General features: G+C 32.2%; 1 protein-coding gene and 1 pseudogene across 1 annotated transcript in view; one reads left to right on the forward strand and one right to left on the reverse strand.

The window, feature by feature from the left end:
* MAGI2 (membrane associated guanylate kinase, WW and PDZ domain containing 2) overlaps positions 1-22,585 on the forward strand; it is a 1,404,484-nt gene that overhangs the window by 73,883 nt on the left and 1,308,016 nt on the right. The gene's annotated exons all lie outside the window — the stretch shown is intronic.
* LOC129062799 (protein Abitram-like) lies at positions 11,599-12,301 on the reverse strand (annotated as a pseudogene).

Raw genomic sequence — 22,585 nt, forward strand, 5'->3', positions numbered from 1 at the left:
TGCAGAAGTTGGAAATAATGGATTGTTCATGATTATATCAGAATGACCTTAATAAAAGTGGTTAAATGTAAATAGAATTTTGATATAATTGCAGAACTCTAATTTTTAGAGATGAGAATAGGAGATGACACTCTAAATACAGGAGCAATGTAATTGTGAATTGTACAATCCCAGTGTTTGGGAAATGGACAAGTCAAATCACAGGACATAGTCATCAGAATTTGCTCCTGTACCTTCATGTCACATTGTGAGATGATGAGACTTTCCTGTTTTATTACTGCTTGTTTTCAGGCACCAGTCATAAACCTTCTGGAACTACCACTCTACACATTTTCATAATCATTATCAAATATTGTTATAATTTTATACTTTCCTTTGATTATATTATTTTACACAATTACTATTTTGTATTCATTGTGTAATTACATGGGTTTCTGTTTAATTGAAATTTTCTTTTTCTTTTTTCAAGATAACATCCATAAATATCTCACAGAAAGCTGAATTGCAAAAACTAAAGGCGTACATTATGCAGAGCACATATTTTTAATATTACATGTTATTCAATATAGTATTATATTCTTTCTATATATTCTTTACAATTGAAAATAAGTTCAATGTTTTAACTTTTATTGGGAGCCTTAGAAATTTAGTTTGCTTCCATTCTAGACAAATAAAACCAATGAGAAGTGAGAAAGATTTGCTCTGAGAGTGTGTAGTGATAACTTTCTAATATTGTAAACAAATACTACCATTTTAAGCAGTTCTAAAGAAATGAGGCATGGCATAGCCTCAGTAAGGAGACTGTGCAAGAAGCTGGCTGTATTGTATAAGACATTCTAGTCCACTGTTTAAAATATATACTTTATAATTAAATTGTATGATGAGATCCATTTGCTCTCTGTACTGTAATTATAGCTTGGATTTGATTCATGGTATATCACTTCTGTGTAGAATTTTCAGAAATAACAGGTTGCCAGTTTTATAGTATTTAATGATATCCTACCTGGAAATGACAAGCAAGAAATGGGAATAAACAGCAATCAGCACACTTGGGACTAATAGGGATACTTATTCCCTATTCGTTCAGTTTTATTTATAGTTACATCTATCGTTTGTTGGGGGCATCTGCACATCAAATAATCTAACTGCACAGAATCAGGGAAAACTCTTTCTCCAGTCAAGATAAGTATAGATCACAAGGGATCTGAGCACAGGGGCCTGCTATTGTTAGCTTCTATGCCTAGGGGAACTTACCTGAGTTGGGCATATTAAATCAAGCTCAGAAGTATTAACTCTAATTTCTGGGAAGAAACCAGGTGAAGAGCCTTGCCACCTCTCACCCACCTTCATGCTGGATTAGAGGACAAGCATGTGTCTCCAAGTATTAGTAAAATATTCTTATATATCAATGACCCTGGCAGCTTCAAACATGCAGGCTGGATATACATAGTAGAGGTGGTAAGTTGGAAGGCTTCAATTTGATGATCATTAGCTCTTCAAGCTGGACACAGAAAAGATCCCATCTGAAGGCCATGGCTCCATAGTAGGTCCATGGACAACCAGGCCTGGCTCTGTTTTTTCTAACTTCATGAGAACTAGAGCCTTAAAATTATTTCTAACACCTGTGTTGCCCTGGAGATGCAGGAACTGATTTGATTTCTGTCACCAAAACAGTAAAATTGGTCCATGTAAAATACATTTGGACATTCAGCTTATTAGAAGAGGGGAGTTGCATTGCTCAAATAAAAGCGACATTAAATTTCTCATAGAAAGTAAACTATTAATGTGAAACAAACAATATTTGTATGATTTTCAAGAAAAATAAACAAACCTTCACATGTTGCAAGAAATTTACTTCCAAATGTTAATATACTGCAATCAATATAATTATGTTTAGGTACATAAGAATGAGAGTTATCTTTTTTGGATTTTTTTCAGAGAAATTTGAATTTTTAAAAAAATTATTGTTAGCATTGGTTTACTATTTCAAAACAACCATATCAAATGATAATTAAAACATAGAATTCTGACTTTTATGAAAATTAGGAATTGATTTTGTTTTACCCCAATGAATCATTGAATGAAAAATAGAGGAATGAAATAACTAATTAAAAAAATCTTTATAAGAATCTCTTTTTTTCTTAAACATTGGGTGCTATATTTGGTAACTACCATTTTACTTATGCAACTTGTCTCTTGCGGTTTTTACATGTTATTGGAGCCTGTTATTACTGGATTCTACCATTTAAGTCATTACAATAGATCAGCAAAATTTGAAAATATACCTTTGCTGCTATTTAATAAAATAGATTTCAACTTCCTCTATAGTAATTTAAAGATTATGATCAAGTTTCCGAGTCAGGCAGATTCTGCAAGTAGACATTAGTGAAGGGAAAAAATAAATAAATAAAACAGCTGAAGTATTGTTTTTTTGATAAATGCAAATCTCTTCTCTACCTTAGTTTAGAACATGTCTCTGTGTGGTGATTTCTGGCAGTAGAGAGGTGACTGTCATCAGATCCTAGAAAAAAATATGTGTGTTAAACCCATGCTTTTTTCTATCACCTGTAGTCTTTATTGACAATGCTCTCTCAGCTCATCCTAGATGATCTACTCAGTTTAGCCCTCATTTCTGTCTTGGTATGATGGGTTAAAAAAAATGCTTCTTGAATTTAGGAAGTTGGAGTCAGGCACTGGTGAAGTCTGTTTTAGAAATAGAACTTAATGAAAATTGAGTAAAATTAATTGTTTCTGGAGTGGTTGTTTTCACTTTATTTAAAATTTATTTTCCAAAAATTTGACAGCAAGCCTAAGATGCCCATAGTAACAATTAAGTCCAAAGCCAGAGTATATTTTCTGTATGCCTTTTTATTCTCTTTTTAGTTTTTTTGAATTATTGTATAATTTCCTATAATTTACAGTTGGACTGCATTTTTTCTTTTTTTGCTTTGTGTAATACTTTTGAGATTTCATCCACATTGTTACTTGTATAAGTATTTGTACTTTTTATTGCCAAATGGTAGTCTGTTGTATTATAATTTATTTACCAATTGGACTGCATTTTCTTATATAACCTATATTTTCAATATTTTTAGATTATTTAAGTCAGCTCTGCCTGCTTCCTCTAAGTACAGAAAAGAGCCTTCCTTGTTTGCATTCCTTTCCCAAATTATTTGTGGCATTTATGTCTTATTCTGGTATCTTTATTAGTTAATTAATTAATCCAGTAAGTCAACTCTGTCATCTCAACTGCTGAGGTTTCCCAATTTTTTTGTGTAAGAAACCTGACAGAGATGAACAAGAGCCCTATAAAAATTGTGCACAGTATTAATATATCATAGTTTCTGTAGCAACATATTCTATGTGAGTTTCATAGTTTCTTCACAATAGGATGTTTGACAGATTTGGGATACTGTGAAATGGAGGCTCATTCTAGGCCAGGAATCCCTGCACAGCTGAGAGCTAGGGACTCGGAGAGAAGGTGGTCATCACACACAGTGTATTGTAGTTCCTTCTGCCAGTCTTAAGGTGCAGAAATTGGAAGTGTCTATCTTTCCAGAAACACATCTCTTGGACTAAATTTTGACCTTGCAAAGATTTTACTCCCCTTTATAAAGACTTCCTTGATGAAGTTGAACTTGACTTTATGAAATTCACCTTTTGAAGGAAAAGAAGGAGGGATTGTGATGAACTCTTCCTGAAACCAGAATCTTTATAGATGGTGCTTTGATTTCGCTGTTGTCACATACCTTAGTTGCAGAAAGACAATTTCTCTAGCTCCTCCCAAAAATCCCCACTCTGCCTTTTCTCGGCAACCTTTTATGTACCCACCAATTCACCATCTCATATAGAAAATAAAACTTCCTTGATTTTGTTAATGACTGCAGTTCATAACTGACTTCTGAGTTAAAAAGGATTGCTGCTATGATTCCCATGGTTATTTAATTTGCTTTACTGTTTCATTCAATGAGATCCTGAAGCTGGTTAGACAATGGGCATGCTAAAGTTATATATTTTTTTCTACTTTGAAAATGCTCTTTTACTTCTTCCTCATAGCTTTAAAACACAGCAAAAGTAATTTTCTTGTGATCATAATCTCCCTTTTTCAGATAATGATAGCACCTTTTGAAAAATAATAAAGTACTTTTACAAGGTCAAAAATAGGTTAGGAAAATAGAGGCTTCTACTTATGTATGATGAAGAAGTATGTTTTTAATCTTTAGGATTATAAATACTCTATTGTTAAATGCAATAGAGTTGGCTTTCTACCTTCACTAATTCTGTAATTTAAAAAAATGAAAGTATAAAACGTATTTTAAAATTCAAACATTAGCTGAAATTTAGTCAGTTTGTCTTAAAGCATTTTTATGCCATTAAAATATTATTCCATTCTGAGTACTGAATTAGTATAATCCAACATTTACTAATGTTGTTAAATTGTACTCTAGGTTAAGGATCTCCCTCTTATATTTTTTTATTACAGCCTTACATTTTTGCAGCCTTGAATATTATAGCTGCCATAGAGATCTTACTGTCATCTAGTCCATTGTGGCATTCCATTTATTATACATTATGTACCCTCCCTCTTTTGTACTACTGAAAAAATTTTAGTATGCTTAGACCTTTTTAAAGCTCCCTTAAACATGCTCATGACTACAATGCTATAAAGAAAATCATGAGTAACGGTGCTGCTAGTTTGTTTGAAACACCTATTTTCCTACAAATTTCCCTGTGGATTTTTTTCATTACTAATTACCAATTAGTTTAACACACCTATCTTTGCAAGAATATACATACTCACATTCAAATAGGCAATTATCTATGAAATAGTATATTGTTTAGCTATCTGTGAAAAACTGGATTTCTATCTATATGAAAATGTTCAGTATGTTCCTCTAACTTTGTAATTTCCATAGTCAATGCAGATAAAAACTTTTTAATTCTATCTATTATAAAAGAATACAGTATCCTAAAAGTTTTATTTATTGTTCTTTAAACCTTTGAAGGCATTATGGATGCAATTTTATGAATGTAGTTGTTTAGTTATCCAGAAAAAAATAACATGCTATTTATTGTTAATGCCCTGGAAAATTTACTAAATTCTTATATTTAAACTTTTTATATAACAAACTGCTTACATTTTTGAAGCAAATTAGGGGAGAGAGTAAGTTCTATCCAAATAACCTGATAGTTGTTTGGTCTAATGTCTTGTTTTGTGGAATATTCAAAATATTATTCTTACCTTATTTCTATTATTAATGGGAATCCTTGTAGTATTTCATCATTTAAAATGACATCAGCTTTTGGTTTTCTGTATCATTTTAAGAAGCATCCTTGTGCTTCTTCTGTGACAATTAGATGATTATTTTGGCATCTGTAAAAATAAAGATGCTTTTTTTTTCTTTTGACTTACTAGCATTGAATTTTATTGTTAATAAATTTCCTAATATTAAACTGTCTTTGCATTCTTGGTTGTGTGTATTATTTAATATGAGCAATATAAATAAATAAGACTATAATATGAATAATTTTTTTCTTTTGTTTTATTTTAAAATGGTAGAATATTTTTTCCGTATTCTCCCCAGGAAGAATGTTATGATGAATTTTTCCAATTTAATTCTCATTATTAAAATCTCATGATATAAATCTCACTATTTCTCTGTCTCAGAATGTAAAGATTTAAATGAAATCAGAAAGTAAATGACTTAGAAACATCACAATTTATGATGTTTTGGTTTGCATGGTAGAAATTATGTATGAGGTCTGCCCTGAAAAGTCCAACCATTGTTTACCCAAGTGAATAAGCCTCCCTATTGCCCTGATTTGGTGCCCGATGACGTAGCTTTTCCCAATACTAAAATCACCTTTAAAAAGGAAGAGATTTCAGACCATCAATGAGATTCAGGAAAATACGATGGGGCAACAAATTGCGATTGGGAGAATTGTGTGAGGTCCCAAGTTGCCTACTTAGAAGGGGAGTGAGGCCTCATTGTCTTTTGTACAATGTTTCTTCTATCTTCGTCAATAAATGTCATTATTTTTCCTGTTACATGGCTGTATACTTTCTGGACAGACCTCATACATTCCAAGCAATATGTACAGTTATATTTCCATAATGAATTATACTTGTAAAAGATTATCATTCTCAGAGATAACTATGAAAAGATTAAATCACAAAAATTATTAATAGAAATTATTGACTGCGTATCACAGAATGCTTTTGCCGTTAGCCACATAACTATTTTAAAAACCAATTTTATAACTGTACAATTACATTTTGATATTACTATTGAACTCACTAAATTTTTTTGTGAATGTTTCTTATCAGTCATACCTAATAGTATTTATGAGAAATCTAGAAATAAATACAAAGAAAACAACTTATGATTACTTATGCAATGTAAATTAAAAGAGAGGAAAAGGAAGTATCATTAACGTTCTTTGTTGGGAAACAATAAGGCAAACACTTTCACAGTCCATTCGCAGATCAAAATGGAGACAGTTGGATTTATGGAACGTTTTTATGAGGCAAAGAGGAATGGCTACTTATGGTCCTGATCTTGCCAAGTTGTATTCTCACTTTTGCTTTTCAGTAGCTGCTTTAGAATATAAGGGTAGAAAAACAAATATGTTTAGTAAAAAATCTCATTTCAATTCTTTGTCATTAAAAAATCTGATCTTTTCTCAGGTCTTTTGGAGACAATTTTAAAATATTTTATATAATTGCTAGAGAGGGATAACAAATGAGAGTTTTTCCAGATTTCTTGACATGTATGACACTTTTTAAAAATTAATTTTAAGAAGTGTAGATATATCCTTCAAAGATTCAGAATTGTGAAGAGGTAAGAATCAAGGGTTAGTGTATAACTTCTTTAACCCTTACACAAATCAGTTGGATAGGCACTATTATAATTGTCCTCCTGCAGATAGGACACTGAGGCACCAGTATTTTAAATAAGCTGTCTCAGGTCACTCAGCTGTCAAGAAACAGAGCTGTGATTCAAGTCCCAAGGAATCCAGCCTCAGATCATAAATGTATAAACCCATGTTGGTATTGTATGTCTGACATGTCCCCAGAATGTTATGATATAGTGAGATTAATATTATGAGATTTTAATAATGAGAATTAAATTGGAAAAATTCATCGTAACATACTTCCTAAGGAGAATAGGGAGAAAAATACAATACTGTTTTAAAAAACCTGCTTTTAACTCCATTCTTCTCTATGGTGAACTTGAGCTATAATAGAATTCTCACTAGATTATAATTCACAGAAATTTCTGCCATTTTTTAAAGTAAAACATTGATCATAAAATGAATGTGAGAGACAGTGAGATATCTGTCTAGATAAATAATTTATGGTTGAATGTATAAAGGTAAGATTTAGATTTAAGGTTTAGGGACAGAGTGAGAATTATTTCTCCTCAGCTTGCCAAAAGCTGTTAGATTGTCCCAGAGGATGGACTGAAAGAAATACTGCATCTCCTTATTCCCCAGCAATATCATGACTGGCGTCGATGCTGTCATGATGAAACATTTGAACTGTACTTATCAAGTAAGAACAAATATGAGGGAAGAGTCAAGAATTATGAAAAATTTTATTTCTACCTTAAAAGTATATTTTTTAAAAAAGATGTACTTCTGAACAGGTTCATTACATCTAAGATGATAACACATTTACAACATATTTGCAAAAGAAATATTGGTAATTAAAGAAGGAGGTTATAACTATACAGTTATGTTAATAAACTTGTATTGAACATTTGGTACTTTGTCAAAATCTTCCCACTGATTATTGTATTTAATTTTCACTATTATCTTCATTTTAAAAAGGAGGAAAGAGGAGCCAAAATGTTAATGTAATTTAAAAAAATTTATTCATTTATTTTTAGAGAGAGAGGAAGGGAGGGAGTGATAGAGGGAAAGTAACATCGATCAGTTGCCTCTGGTTGGTTGCCTCTCATCTGTGCCCAGATCAGGGACTAAACACGAAATCCAGGCACATGCTCTGACAGCGAATTGAACCAGCACCCTTTTGCTTCACAGGACAATGCTCAACCAATTAAGCCACACTAGTTAGGGCTATAGAATTGTAATGAGAAGATACAATTCAAACCTAGTCCTGCCTAAGCTCAAATCTGGTTGATCACAGATATTTACAACAAGGTCATTAAACATTTGCTCATCTCTGTAGGTCATTATGCAGCTCATATTAATATACACTGCATGGAAGCTGCACCATTTTACATTCTTATCAGAAGTATATAAGGGTTCCAATTTCTTCATATCCTTGTCAACGCTTGTTATCTCTTGTCTTTTTCATGATAGCCATTTTAACAGGTGTGAGGTGCTACCTCATTGTCGTTTAGATTCGCACTTCCCTGCTGATTAGTGATATTGAACACTTTTTCATGTAGCTGCTGGCCATTTGTATGTCTTCTTTAGGAAAATATTTATTCAGTTTCTCTACCCACTTTTTAATTGGTTTGCTAATTAGCTGTTGAGTTGTGTGTGTGAGTTCTTAATATATTTTGAATATTAACCCCTTATCAGATATATGGCTTGAAAATATTTTCTCCCATTCTATAGGTTGCCTTTCATTTTGTTGATGGTTTCTTCTGCTGTGCAGAAGCTTTTAAGTTTGATGTAGTCCTTTTAAAATTTTTATTTATTTTTTGGTTCTGTTGTCTGTCCTATTTGTGTCAAATTCAGTTATTGCCATGACCCATGTAAGGAGTTTATCCTCTCTATTTTTTGCCTAGGAGTTGTCAGGTCTTAAATTTAAGTCTTTAATCTATTTTGTGTTGATTTTGTGTATAGTCTAAGATACAGATATACTTTTATTTTGCATGTGTCTGTTGAGTTTTCCAAGCACCATTTATTGAAGAGGCTCTCCTTTCCCCATTGTATATTCTTGCCTTCTTTTCATAAATTAATTGACAAATTAATTTTCATAAAATCAATGGTTTTACTCTTGGGTTCTTTATTTCATTTATTTTGCCAATATCATACTTTTTTAATTACTATTGATTTGTATTTGTAATATAGTTTGAAGTCATGAAATGTGATTGCTCTAGTTTTGTTCTTCTTTCTCAAAATTTCTTTTTCTCCTCAAAATTTTTTGTGGTTTTATGCAAATATTAGAATTGTTTTTCTATTTCTGTGAAAAATACCACTGGAATATCGATAGGTGTTTTGTTAAATCTGTGGATTGCTTTGGGTAGTATGGACATTTTAACAATATTAATTCTTCCAATCCATCAGCATGAAATATCTTTCCATTTATTTGTGTCTTTTTAAATTTTTTAACCAACATCTTGTAGTTTTAAGTGTATAGCTCTTTTACCTCCTTAGTTATATTTCTTATTATTTCATGCATTTTGATATAATTATAATTGGGATTTTTAAAAAAAATATCTTTATGATAGTTTATTATTAGGTTATATTGATTTTATACCCTCAAACTTTACTGTATTTATTAGTTCTAATGTGTGTGTGTGGCTTTTTTTTCATTTTTTTGTATGAGTGGAGGATTTTAATAATCATATGGATAGGATGAACTGGTCTTTGAATACCAGTAAGCTTATTTACCTGGTCATCCTCTCATTTCCCAATGGGCTTATGGACAAAATGTCCTTGTTGGCAGGGATGGAGGTTATCTATGGGGTAAATGATGTGAAGTTCTACTTACAAAGACTGACCTTGCTACAGCCAGTACTGAGTGTCCAATGTGCCAGCATTAAAAACCAACACTATATTATTGTACCCTTTAAAATTTAAGAGGGTGGGTCTCGTGTTAAGAATTCTTACCATAATAAAATAACATTAAAAATAAACACTTCCAATAAATATTAAATTAAAAAAATAAACACTGCACAGAGGAAAATCAAAGTTCTAAATCTATCTTCCTGAAGCTTGGTGTACTTTAGTCCTGGCAGGACAATATTTAACTATGAAAGAACTGGAAATGTCTCTAAGTATTAAATAGAGGGTATACATAGTTTAAACATAAGCACATCTTTTATCACACGGCAAAGTTTATAGCCTATGCACTGAGTTCTGAAGAAAGTGGTATGTAAGACATGAAATTCATTGTAAAATGAGAATATAAACTTCCCTTTAGAAAATCACGAGAAAAGATGTTGAGGTAGAGAATAAAGATCACAAAGGAGAAGGAGTGGCTATCTTACATCCAGGTGGTAAACGAAAACAAACAAAAAAAGGGGCGTGGAGACAGATACATTAACTGCAGAAAGATTACAGTTTAACCAATTTTAACATCAACTCAGATAAGCAACATTGATTTTGGGTCTAATGTATGGCCTTGAGTTCTCAGAGACACTCCACCAAAGTGGTAATTTGAAATTTATGGGCAGAATTTTGTGAACAATTTTAATTGTAAGACATCACTAATTCAGTATTGTTGGGTGGCATAACCTGAACTATGAAATTTTATAAAAAGGAGTAGTTCGGTATTGTCAAAAAATAAACTGTGTTAAAATTAATTACATAAAACTTATAATACTATTTACTACCATAATTTGAAATTAGTAATCCATTAATGGTATACAGTTATTCATCAAATACTTTCAAGCAGCATATTTTCTTAAGTAAATTAAATAGAAGCCTCCCTATTTTCTGTATTAAATAAATGTTTCATACATGTGCTATAGCCCTTAAGGAAAAATAACAATTTTTAAAGTCCTTTTATTTAAAATTTTGTGTAAATGAGTATACAATCCTAAACCATAAATTCAGGGTTGGTTTTTTTTTTAAACTTTAAATGATGTGAAAGCTCTTGTTGTACTCAAAGGTCTTTGTGTCTTTAAATTACAGTAACTTCCTAAAAAATTTGCTGGTTACCCTGTAACTACAGAATGCGACTTAGCAACTACAATATAAGCACTGCATTATGATACTTCCATATGTTAGGAAAGACCTTTGCATTTTTCAAACCTTTGTCTGTGTCCCTTATTTAAAAAGTCATAGTGTTACAGTTCCACTTGGTTTTAGAGAGGAAGGTTATCCCAGTGGCATAAGGACTAGAGAAGATACACTGCACACTCTGTGTCTCCCCTACAACTTGAAGGGAGAGGAGTTAGGGTAGAAGAGGGGGACTAAATAAAGATTTTGGTAGTGTCACATCAAAAAGCAGACTGGGTAAGAAAGGCCAATTGTTGTCCCTTTAAACTTCAAACTGGTGGAAGATTGAGCAAAGACAATTAACCATGTCCTGCATTCAAAAAGAAGTATGTCAAAATGTAGTATTTACTAACAGATTATAGGATGATGTATAAATTATTTTTACTTTGCTATTTAAAACATGACTTTTCCAAATTTTCCTCAAAGTGTTTTGTTTGTTTTTACTCAGAAAAACATTTCTCTGTTACCAGTTATTAGAAAGAGAGTGAGTACACAGCAGGGCAGATCTGGAAGGTTGAAGACAAAATGGAAACCAAGGTTTGTTATGTAAGAAGGAAGGAAGAAAACCCTGTCTCCCTGTAGATGGCTGGCTATGAAATATATTTCTTTTCCTATGTTGATTCTTCCTTAGTGCACTGATTGAATGCCATGTTGCATTTTATTCCATCTTAATCTTCATGATGTAGCTGTTGTGGCATTAGTGCATTTTACCATGACTTCTTCATAAACCTTCTGTTAGGCTTTTACTTTTTCCAAATTTGAGCAAGACAACAGCAATGGAGTCTTCAGTGGATTGCTTCATTTTGAAGAATAGATGGCTTATGGAGGATGTTTTTATTCACTTCCATTAACATAGCTCATTATGGTGTGTTATTCTCCATCTGAGCAATATTATACAGTTGGTGGAATGGCACATGCTGCTGGCTATGGCTTCACTTCCTAAGAAGCAGGATTGACTTCAGTTTATCCTCTCAGCAATTAGTTGGTTCAATTTCATTCAGCTCTCTATGGTCCAGTAAACTGATAAATAACTGAATTCAGCTTTGCAGATCAATATTTATTGACTTGTACTAACTGCCATCAATAAAGTAGTCTTTACCATGAGAATAAAAGAGGTGCAACTTCTGTTAGAAACTGTGCCCCTTGTTTAAATTTTTCAAGGACCTTGTTCTGAAATCTGCTATGGTTAGTGCTGATTTGATGGGAAATGCTTTTAATTGTTTTTCCATTTTGAAGAACTTCATGAGATCCAGCCAGTGTAGCATACAGTGATCCTCACAGGGTTTTTTCCCTTGTCATCTGCTTTGTAACAGCAAGTGAAATAATGATCTACAAACAACTGCACCTTGGGCTCCAAGGCCATTGGCTCAGTAGCCATGGTGACCCCTCGTGCTCCCCAAGACCCAAGCACTGTCTCTATGCTGTCCCCAGCAGCCTTCTCTCTTGAATTGAGTTTCTGAACTCTACTTTCCATGTATACATTTAGTGAGGCAACTTCTTACCTAGAGACAGATAAGACAATTGAAATAAGTGGTAATGGATTTGAAAAAGATTAAATAAGAGAAAGAATTCAAGTTAATATTGAGTACAAATCCAAAACAGCAATATTAGAAAATCAGAACTAGACTTGAAATTCAGCTATTATTTCACGTCACGGGGATGATAGTGGTTAGCATTTTCCTACCCTTGACTATCCAATGGGGCAGCAAACTTGATGGTGATTCCTAGTATTTAACTCAAGAACTAATGGACAAGAACAAGGGTAGCCCTTCTGCAATGTGACTCCCCATTTTGCTGACCAGAAAGAATGTTCTTTTAGCTAGTGATGACTATAAAAAGCAAAATTCTCAGCATCATTATTGGAAAGCAGAAGGATAGTATAAGATAAAATAAAAGAAGGAAAAAAGGTGTCAAAAGGAGGGAGCATTTTGAAGGATTTAAATGATACAGGGGTAGGAACGTCCTTGAGAAAGGAAAGAATGAAAACCTGCTGGAATCATGCTGCAGTGTGGGGATGTTTAATGAAAGCCATGCAGGAGCACCTGAGGCTTCCCAGTGCTGCACTGAGGGACGAGCTGGAAGAGCTGAAGCATTCGAGAGTGCAAATTATGGCCTCATCCAGGTGCTGTTTAAAGCTATTGTGTCAGTGCACATTTCACACTGGTTTCATCCTACCTAACTTGTGTTCAGAATACTTTATTTTGTAAAATATGAAAATGCTTAATATAACTTTACAGCATTACCCTCATAAATTGAGGCATAAATGTTTAATGGCTGAAGGAGCTAATTTCCAGTATGGTTAGTACTTGCTTGTTCTCAAATTTAAAAACAGAAAACAGATTATATTAGTATTCCTTTATATATTCCCTTAACTATTCATACTTTACAGATAGTAAAGTCATTTAGTAAATACTTATTGAAATAACTTGTTAACATCATGAATAATATACATTGTAATCAAACACATAAAGACCTTTGTTTCCTCTAATTGAAGGAAATATTAATTTAATGGTTAGAGAATGTAGAGAAAAATGAATGTCAATATGTTATCTCCTTGACGGGATTCCCTGTGTAGCCTTAATAAATGTATATGAAATTATTCTTCCCTTTCAATGTAATCATTGCCAGACAATAAAATAAGATATTCCTTAAATTTCTTCCTGTGTCACAAAAGAGCTCTTAATATTAAAAAATAGTCACTTACTAGTTATGTCACTTTAGACAATGCACTTATCTCCCCAGTATCTCAGTATCCGTATCTGAAAAAATGGCTCAATTCTACCTCAGAGAAGTTTTAAGAAGATTAAATAAGTTGCTTTTGGAAACACATAAGTGACTGCTACATAATGTTATATGTCTTTGCTATTAAAAAACATGTTTATTCCTAAATGATCTTTTCTTATTGTTGTTGTGCCCTATGACTAGATGCTTACACCAAAGTTTACTACTCATTTACCTTTTATAATAGCGTGAGCAGCATCCACTAAATCAAAGCCTTTTCCATATTTACATCACATCTGGCTGAGACAGAAATCATGGGAGAGCTTGACCCCCCAAATTTGAGAACTGAGAAGGAGCAGCATCTGTCTTCTCCATCTGTTTTACCAAGATTTCTTAATTATCTGTAAAAACATCTCTAGTCTCAATCACTCACTATTCAGCGTAATGAACTATATTTTGTGACATACATTAGAATCTTGTGCATTTGTTAGGCTTATCAACTACTGATATTTTCCATGAGGATGAGGGAGGCTAAAAATGACATATCTAACCCACGTGCACTATTATTTTGATGAGAATGATTAAACCTATTACTCTGGGAGCTTTTTATTGTTGTATCTTTTATCTCCTATTTTTGTTGTAGACAGTCATTTTCCAAAATCAACTCACTGTCACTAATTGTTCCCTCCAGTGATGCTTGTCTGCTGCTGATGTTCTGAACCAATTGATGTTGATGTTACATTGGTTCAAATTATATTTCGTTTGCCCTTGAAGTTTTTTGGCTGCCCATCTTGTGCTTGATTGCATTCCTCACCTCATCATTGAAGCAGCTGTTTTGGCATTCTTTTTCTTATTTTTCATTTGCTGCACTTGCTGAAATGTAAGAACTTGGCTTCATTGTCAATATTTTAATAGTGTTCAGAAGCATCATTATTGATTTTGATATAGATGCTATTTGATAATGGATGGCAATGAATCTTGTCCCCAAGCTAAAAATGCTTTTAAAAATGAATCTAAATCTCTTGCCATTAGAGGTCCTTGGGAGGCCATCATTTCATAAGACAGCTGTGTAGTTTGAAGCTGGAGGCTAGTAGTGCTACAATTTTTCATGTTTCCTATTGTGGAGCTGAATCATGCAATTTTTCTTCAGTTGGTAGTATGACACATCTGTGATGATTTAATAGTTGAGTGGACTTCTTTTATAATTTTGCTTTAGAGGATCAGTGTAACTCCCATTTTGCAGACCAGACCTAAAAATCTAACTTTTTAAATGTGTTAGTTGTTACTTATTAAGAAGCATATTTTTAAAGAGGATGAAGAGCAAAGCATAAAACTTAAAAAGAATTTTAAAAATATTTAAAAAATAATATTTGGAGGAAGCTTCTCTCCCTAAACTCCAATCATACTTTATTTTACATCTCATAATCTAGACTGTACCAAACAGAGGAACAGGTACTCAGTAATATTTACATTTCCCAAAGCAAATACCCAGTAAGAAATGGTGAATAACTATTTACTATTTTTTGTTGATTATATGTCTTATACTATTTATAAATATATATGAGGTAGTACATATTTTATATGTATTGTATATTAACATATGCAGTTAAAATCCATTAACCTATAGCTTGCTAACTTAAGATCTGTGAGAATTATGTTAAAAGTATACTTTGGGTCAACAATAAAATATTTTCCTAGGTAAATACATGTGGTAATGGGTATGTTAATTAATTCACAATGTAATATAATCTTGATCTCGTACACTTTATAATATCTTACAATTTTTTTGTTATACCTCAATAGAGCTGGAAAAAATAAGATTTTATAGGTTAATAGATTATAGAATAATTTTAGCAGAATAACTTAAACCATTAATATAATTTTTTTCATTAATTTTCTCTAGTCACACAAACCATGTATAGCCAATAAGACCATTTCTTGGAAGGAGTCTTAGAATAATTTGAAAACAGTGATATTTATTTTAAATATTTTAAATATTAAAATTTAAGCTTATTTTTTAAAAAGTTACTTCTATAACTTTATATCTGAAACCTCTCCATTATTCAGACTGATCTCACATATATCATGAATTCCTATACTCTGTTTCACTGCCACTTTCTGGATTCCTCATTGTTTGTTGTAGTATTTAGTCAGGTCCACCTGAAGTATCAAAGCAAGCACTAGGAATAATTAAACCTGTCTAACTGCACAAGATTATCATGAAAAAATCAAATGAGCTAATGTGTATAAAATAGACTGTTGGGAATAATGTGTCATATATATTTGAGCTTTGTTGTTAGAATACATGAGTATTACACTAACGAGTAAGACTATTTTCATGTGATGGTAATCTTTGTAGCCCATTCCTTTTGGTTTTATTTTAGGTTTTCTAACTATCTTACACAGTAGGAATGATGTTCTCCTAAAGTAGTACCCAGTTCTGCTGTCAGCAGCATCACCAGTTATGAACATGATACATAGTGGCTTGATAAGCAATTTCTGGTAGAGCCAGGTTTATATTCTGAGTGTGCAACTTAAGGACCTTACCCCAAAATATCTTTCTGATGAGACTTCAAATTTTACAGTTCATTTGGTCATACAGAATGAAATTATAGTCAATACACTGCATTTACTTTCCTGAAATCTTATTTTTCCCAACTGTATTGAGGTATAATGACATACAATTATAAGATATTTAAAGTGTATGAGGTGAAGATTTTATTACATTGTAAATTAATTAACATATCCATCACCTCACATATTTATCTTTTTTCTGTAGTAATAACATTTAAGTTCTACTGCCTCAGTAAATTTCAATGATAGAATACAGTGTTATCACCTATAGTTACCATGTTATACTTTAGATCCTCAGACCTTATTCATCTTATAACTGAAAGTTTGCACTTTTTATCCAAATCTATTTCCCTCACTCCTAGCCCCTGGCAACCATGTTTCTTCTTTCTGCTTCTACAACTTTGACTTTTTAAAATTTATTTTTATTACTTTTAAATTCCACATCTGGGTGAGATCATACAGTATTCGTGTTTCTCTGTCTGACTTATTTCACTTAAAGTAATACCCTCAAGTTTCAACCATGTTGTAACAAACAGCAGACTTTTCTTTTTTTAATTTGTCTTTTTTTAAAGATTGTATTTATTTGTTTTTAGAGAGAGGAGAGAGAAACAGAAGGAGAGAACCATCAATGGGTGGTTGCCTCTGGCATGCCCCCTACTAGGGACCTGTCCTGTGACCCAGGCATATACCCTATATAGTTGCCTGGGAATTGAACCAGCAACCGTTGGCACTCAGTCCACTGAGCCACACCAGCCAGAGGCAGAATTTTCTTCTTATGGCTGAATAATATCACTCTGTGTTTGTGTCTGTGTGTATCATACTTTCTTTATCCATCAGCCGACTGACCCGCAGGTTGTTTTCATGTCTTAGCTATTGTAAATAATACTGCAGTGAACATCTGGGAGCTATAGCTCTTCAAGATAGGGACTTTGTTTTCTTTGGATATATACCTAAAAGTGGGATTACTGGATCATATAGTAGTTCTATTAATTTTTTAAAGCAACTTCCCTACTGTTTTCCATAGTGTCTATACCAATTTATATTCTACCAGCAGTACACAAATGTTCCCTTTCTCCACATCCTCACCAACAATTGTTATCTCTTGTCTTTTTGGTAATAGCCTTTCTAACAGGTTGAAGTGATATCTCACTGTAGAAAATTTTTCTTTTATATTTTACATTTATAACCATGATCCATTCTGTGTTAATTTTCATATAAATTTTACATCAAGTTTGATTTATGTTTGTCTAAGTCTGTCCAGTTGCATCAGCACCATTTGTTAAAAGGTTATTCTTCCTCCATTTACTTACTTTTTCACCTTTGTAAAAAAATCAGTTGAGCATGCTTGTGCAGATCTATTTCTGGGTTCTCTCTCCTGGTCCATTGATCATTGATCTATTTATTTATCCCTTCACCAAAACATTGTCTTGATTGCTATAGTTATATACAATTTTAATAGTGAGAAACAGATTCCTCTCTATTTGTCAAGATCAATTTAGCTATCCTAGAGCCTGTGTCTTTCAATATACATTTTAAAATTGCTTGAGTTTTGATAGAAATTTTGATAGGAATTTGGAGAAAATAGACATCTTTACAATGTTGCTTTTTAATTTACACAGTGTATTTCTCTCTCTCTTTTTTTTATTTTTATCAACATTTTGGAATTTTTCAGTATACATACCCTGTATATGATTTTAAGTGTTTACTTAAGAATTTCATTTTACTTGAAGCAATTAAAATTGTATTATGTTTAATTTGGGTTTCTGCATGTTTATTGTTAATAAATAGAAATGCAGGGTTTTTTTGCATGTTGATCTTGTATCCTGGAACCTTAATGAATTCATTAGTTCTTAAGTTTTTTTGTTCATTAGTTGGGATTTTCTACATAGACAATATATCACCCATAAGTTAAGACAATTTTTTTTCCTATCTAATTTACATGACATCTGCCTCCCTCTTTTTTTTTTTTTTTTTTTTTTTTTTTACTTACTCCAACAGCCAAAACTTCTAGTACTATATTTTTAAAAATGGCAGAAACAGACATCCTTGTCCTGTTCTTAATCTTAGGGGTAACTCTTCATTCTTTCATTCTTAAATGTGATGCTAGCTTTTGATTACATAAATGTGTTTTATCAAGATAATACCACTCTAGTCCTAACTTGTTGAGGATTTTTATTATCAAGCAGCAATAGACTTTGTAAAAGGCTTTTCTACATCCATTACTGTGATCATGCTTTTGTCTTTTTTTAGCTCACCGGAATGGTATATTATATCCATTGATTTTTTTTTAATGTTGAGCTAGCCTTTCATACTTGAAATGACTTTCAATTGGGCATAGTGTGTATTTTTTTTGATTGTTGGATTCAGTTTGTTAATTTTAAGATTTTTATATCTATTATGAGAAATAATGGTCTGTAGCTTTCATTTTGTCTTGTTTTTGTTATATTAGTTTCATAAAATAAATTTGAATGTATTCTCCCCTCTTTTCTGGAACAGATTGGTTAAAATTAGTGTGAATTCTTTAAGTGTTTAGTGGAATTCTGAAGTGAAACAACCTTGACCTGGAGATTTCTTTTTAAGATGTTTAAAAATCTTTAATTCAATTTCCTTTATGGTTATAGGGCTATTTAATTTGCCTGTTTCATCTGACTGAGTTTGGTAGTTTACAGTTTTTAAAGAATTGGTCCATTTCTTTTAAGTTGTCAAATTTATGAGCATAAAATTGCATCCCCATACTATCTGTTTAATGCTACAGTATGTGTAGTGATTATCTGTTATTTTTGTTTCATAAGAGGTCTAACAATTTTATTGAATTTTTTCAAAGAACAAAATATTGATTTTTCCTATTGTTTTCTTATTTCAGCTGTATTGGTTTCTTTTCTTATCTTAATTATTTACTTCTTTCTGTTTTGGTGATTTATTTTGCTCTTTCTTTTTCCCTTGAATCTTTGTTATTGATTTGAAACTTTTCCTCATTTCTTAATTTGGTGCTATAAATTTCCCTCTCAGTACAGCATTAGCTGCATCACCCACATTTTGAAATGCTGTGTTTTTGTTTTCATAGACCCCTTTGATCCATGGATCACTTAGAGGTTTGTTGTTTAATTTCCACACATCTGGACACTTTCTCTTTTCTTTCTGTCATTGATTTCTAGTTTGATTACATTATTTTTAAAGAACATTGTGTGATTTCAATTCTTTTAAAATTTGCTGAAGTTTTTGGATGGAGTATCTCTCTCCCTCCCTCTCTCTCTCTCTTTCTCTCGCTCTCCCTCTTTCTCTCTCTTGCTAATTGTGTTGTTTACCTCTGCCATATCTTTTGTATTCTTGCTGATTTACTGTCTAGTAGCCCTATTGGTTGCTGAGATGGGAGTGTAGTTGGGGAGTTATAGTTATAGATTTTATTTCTCATTTCAGCTTTATTGTTTTTTATGTATTTCAAGGCTACATTGCTTGGTACATATGCATTTTAGGGTCATTACATCTTCTTGGTAGAAAAAATGTTATTATCTAGTAGCCCTCTATGGTATTTTTTTTGTTTGATATCTTACCACTTAACTCACACTATATTACTTGTTTTCTACTCAAATTTTTGTAGTACTCATTTCTCTATTTCTTGTTTATTGCCTTTCTAAGGCTACTTGAACTTTTTTAATATTTTGATTGAATTTATTGATAGTGCTTTTAAGTTGATTTCTTTGCATAGTTTTCATAAGGGGTTCTTTGGTTTTTATGATATATATGTGACTTGTAACAATGTACTTTTATCAACATTTCACTGTCTTTAGTGAAGTATGGGAACTTCAGTTTTCCTTAGCTGTTTTAACTGACTCCACTTTTAAATATCATAAGTAGAGTTACATGTTATAATTTGTGGTTTTAATAATCAAATATTAGTTATAAATTCATGATAAAGAGGTAGCAGATTATATATACCTGTATTTGTACTCATTTTGTTTGTCTTTTTTCCTTTCTGATACTCTATGCTTCTTTCTTTTATCATTTCCTTTCTTTTTGGAGAAACTTTTCTAGCCAGTCTTTAAAAATAAGTCAGCTACTAATAAGTTCTTGTAGTTTTTCTTAATCACAGATGTTTTAATTTTCTCTTCTTTTATGAAAGGTAGCTTTATCAGATATAAAATTTGTAGTGGACATTTTTTTTTTCTTTTAGCAATTTAAAAAGTAGTATGTCACCTCCTGTTAGTCTCCACAGTTTCCAACAAGAAAGTCAGATATCTGAACTGTAACTTCCATTTCAGTAATGTGTTATTTATTTTTCAGGGTTTTTCCTTTTGCCCTTAGTTCCAGAATATTTGATTATGATCTCTTGGCCTGGATTTCTTTGGGTTTACCTTGATTTAAATTCACTCAGCTTCTTGGATTTGTAGACTTTTGTCTCATCAAATTTTGGTAGTTTTCAGCCATTTTTTAAAATACTAATTGTCTCTTCCTTCTCTTTCTGGAACTCTGATGATATGAATGTTGGATCTCCTATTTTTGACCCAAAGTTACTGACATTCTTCTTCCCCTGCTGCCTCCTCACTCTGGCTTATTTTTTCTCTATTGTTCAAGTTGCATGAAATCTATTTTCTGCCCTCAAGTTTCCTAATTCTATTGTTTCTTATTGCCACTATACAACTGAGCCCATGCAGGGAAATTGTTATTTCTGTTATTGTGTTTTTAGTTATATACTTTCTATTTGGTTCTTTCAAATAACTTCTTGCTGATATTTTTCATACTGTTATTTGTATCAAGATAATTTGTAATGGATTCTTTAAGCATTTTGAGACTCTGTTTTAAAATCCTCCTCAGATCATTTGAACAAATGATTCATCTCAATGCTGACATCAGTTGACTATTTTTTCTTCCAAGTTGTGATTTTTTTGGCTCTTGGTATGATGAATCATTTCCTATTGTATCCTGGATACTTTGTCTAATATATTATTAGATTATAGATACTCTTTCAATATTTTACTTTAGCTGGAAGTTACTATTTTTAAGTTTTGCATATGCATAATGACCTACTTTTGTCAGCTGCATTTCCAATGGCATTTCAATTTCAGAGTCTTTACAGTGTTATTTTGGTTTGCTTCCTTTATCTAGCCATTGGAGCTCTCACTGGTTCTTACTGCTGCTTCCTGAGGAAGTAAAGGGGATTTCCCTAGGCTGGGCCTCCAAGTGTCTCTCAATGAAGGGGGTGGTGTAGTAGGAGCCCCGTACCAGAGCATTTCCCATCCCAACTACCACCCTGTTGTCTCTTGGCAGATGAGGAAATCACAAGGCCCTTGGGAACAAAAGGGTTTTCTGGACCAAGTCACTTACTGTGACTGTGTTCCTCTTTCCCCTTCTGCCTATCTGACTCTGGTAAGAGTTTGATTCAATACTTTGTAACATTTGTCTACAAGCTTTATATATCTTCCTAATTTCTGAATCATAGCACTCTTGCTCCCCTACATACAGACCTTTTAGTTACTGAACACAAATTAGGATGCCTTGGAAAAGCCAAACAGCATTTAGAAATTATTATAATGGTAAAACTAGTGCTGAAAGGCTGGAGCTGATTTGGATTAAAATAGAATTCATAAAAACGTCTTTTTTTATTTGTAAATACATAACATTAGACGATTTCTTGTTTAATCAAATACACAATGTGCCTGGTTTTACAAAGTGTATGTGTTTGTGTGTGTGTATTATTAGGTGGGAGAAGAGGAAGCAAAAGTTAAAATGACAATAGCAGAAAGATGTTTTTATAAATAAAATTTCTTCATGTGGGGATCAAGGTGCTCAGATTAAGAATGTATTTTTTTTGAATATGTGTCCATTAATTTCATATGCCATGCATGTTGTCAAGGCTAACCTATCATGATACAAATCAAGGTCTTGAACAAAAAAAGAATGAGCTCAATTTGAAATAGGTAAGTATTTAATTAAGGGATCTAGCTTAATAGATTTATTTGCATAAATTTTATGGTTTGCAAGTTTTTTTATTCACATATTCATATTTAGTTACATCAGAAACATGCAGGAGACAATGATGGTGTCAGTAGATACATTTTCACAAGTTAAAACTAAAACTCAAAGAGGTTAGATGGCTTTTTCAATATTTGTAAGCTAGTAAATGGTAATGGTGGAGACATGTACTTACATCTTGTTTTAAGTTTGTGGTAAGTGATAGGACCCCATTTCTTTAAGATTGTTTTAAGCCAAAATAGATGACATATGCTCATTTTGGACAGAGACAGAAAGATATGACTTGATGACTTTCATAGGTTCTTTCCAGTTTCTCTTAGCTTATGCATTTAACTTTTCTAACAATTAACTAAAAAGCTAGATTCTTGCTTCACTTAATTTTTCAAAACCTGAACTT

This window comes from Pteronotus mesoamericanus, unplaced genomic scaffold (assembly GCF_021234165.1).
Source record: "Pteronotus mesoamericanus isolate MK-2021 breed Mesoamerican mustached bat unplaced genomic scaffold, CSHL_Meso_final scaffold_85, whole genome shotgun sequence".
In the NCBI taxonomy this organism is placed as follows: Eukaryota; Metazoa; Chordata; class Mammalia; order Chiroptera; family Mormoopidae; genus Pteronotus; species Pteronotus mesoamericanus.